The sequence below is a fragment of the Tupaia chinensis genome, unplaced genomic scaffold (genome assembly GCF_000334495.1).
Source record: "Tupaia chinensis unplaced genomic scaffold, TupChi_1.0 Scaffold000045_1, whole genome shotgun sequence".
Classification (NCBI taxonomy): Eukaryota; Metazoa; Chordata; class Mammalia; order Scandentia; family Tupaiidae; genus Tupaia; species Tupaia belangeri.
In genome coordinates this window covers 7,930,464-7,932,495 of record NW_006159501.1, presented here as the reverse complement: position 1 = coordinate 7,932,495, position 2,032 = coordinate 7,930,464, and positions in this window count along the sequence as shown.

Genomic DNA, 2,032 nt, shown 5'->3' with positions numbered 1-2,032 from the left:
CTCTCTAACTAATAATAATAATAAATAAACTCAAATATTTAACAAGGAACTTAAGATGTGAAAGACCAAAAAGATTTTAGGATTTTTTTTATGTCTCCGGCAAGCACGTGCACCCCATAGCAAAAATCTCTCTAACTAATAATAATAATAAATAAACTCAAATATTTAACAAGGAACTTAAGATGTGAAAGACCATCTTTTTAGATTTTTTTTTCTTTTTAGAGAGATTTTTGCTATAGGGCTGTGTGTTCACCTGAGGGACAGAGACAGAGAGACAGAAAGGAAGAAATCACCTCCCAGGGTGCAGACCACAGTGCAATCTCTTCCCCTCCATTCTCCTCTTGGGATTTGGGGCACACATGCACACTTGCCCTACATAGGTTTTAAGTCACTGGTCAGGAATCGAACCTTGGCCAACTACATGGGAGTCTAGCAACACAACCATTACACTGTCTGCTGGTCCTGAAAGCTTTTAGATTTTAAGGGAGACCAGGGACACTGGCAGTCCTTACTGTGTTCTCAATCAGATGTCTAGGACTGTTGTGTCCGCTCTTCTTTCATTTCACTAGTTGGAGGAAACCAGGTTTATGGGCAGAGTGGGCAAAGCCAAGCCCCCTCTGAATGCCTTACCCAATTTCAGAGAAGCGGGGTCAACAGCTCTGCACTTGGGAGGCTAGAAAGATGTGACCTGCGCTGGAAAGGCCAAGTTCTCTCCAACCCGCTGGCTCACAGGAGGCCTGAATTCAGCTCAGAGCTCTGCTGGTCCCGGGTGCCACACCAGATGGGCTGACCACACGCTCCTATCTGCCTTTATAAATGGGGTCTGTGGTTCATCCCCCAGCTCTGGGACTCTGTTTTCCCGGCTCGGTTTTCGCTGGCTGGACAAAAGGGCACGAGTGGGTGAAGTCGGGGCTGGCGCCCACCCCAGCTGTGTCGGCAGCCTGGCCGCTCCTTCCCCGGAGAGGGAGAGCCTCCTACCCTGCCTGCCCATTTCCTCATCCCTCCGCGTGGTTTCAGTGTCCTCCCTCCTGGAGGTGTTGCAAGGACTGACTAACACGGTGAGTGTACCAATAACAATGACGTGTGAGCAGGTGCCCTGAGCCCCAGAGCCACAGCGGAAGGACAATGTGATCCCCTCGAACCCGGAAAGCTGCGGATCTGTCCTGGGCCTAGGGCTTCCCATCTCGAGCTCCGCTGATGTCAAATGCTCCCCCCCACGTTGCAAAAGCAGGCCCAGGGACAGCTTGACCGACAGTCCGAGTAGTTTTCTATCGGAGGAGACCCTTCTCCAGGAAGCCACACCTCGCGAAAGAACGATCCTGAGATTCTCATTTCCCCCAGAAACTGCGGGACCATTGCCTGCGGAGGATGCTTTCAAGTTTCCTCCTTTAGTCCAAAAGCAAAATCCCCCACCACCACCACCAAATTCTCCTCCTCCTCCTCCTCCTCCTCTTTCCTTCGGGCTTTTTTGTTTGGAGCATCTCCACGGTTCTCCCCGGGGTTTCCCGCCTGGTTTCAGGGGCAGCGCCACTCACTCACACCGGACTGTGGCACTCGGGAGCTCAGTCTCTCCCAGACACAGGGCGGCTCCGAAGGTGAGGAGGGCGAAGTAGGCGTTCCCCGGGTAATCAGGGCCACTCGCGCCCACACGGACGGGCGCGGGTTCGCTCCTCCAACCAGGTGTATGTCCCCAAACATCTGGGAACCTGTTGCGTTGCTTCCAGGGGTCAGCCCGGTCCCTGTGCACGGCCTTGGAAACGCCCGGGAGCACCGCGGCTGTGGCGCGGGCGGCGGACCAGGAGGCAGCGGCGGCCGCGGGAAGGCGGGGTTGTCCCTTGCCGGGAATCCTGTCCTGGCTACGGCCTCACGGGAGCCGTCGGGTGCCCTTGGGTTCTGCGAATCGTGGCGCTGGAGACCGGGGAGATGCTCGGCAGAACCCCCAGGGGCGCTAACCGCGCGCAGGAACCCCCGGAGTCGCTGCCAGGGTCTGCAACGTCCCCCTTTCGCTCCCTTCCCGCGGGGTGCGGGCGCC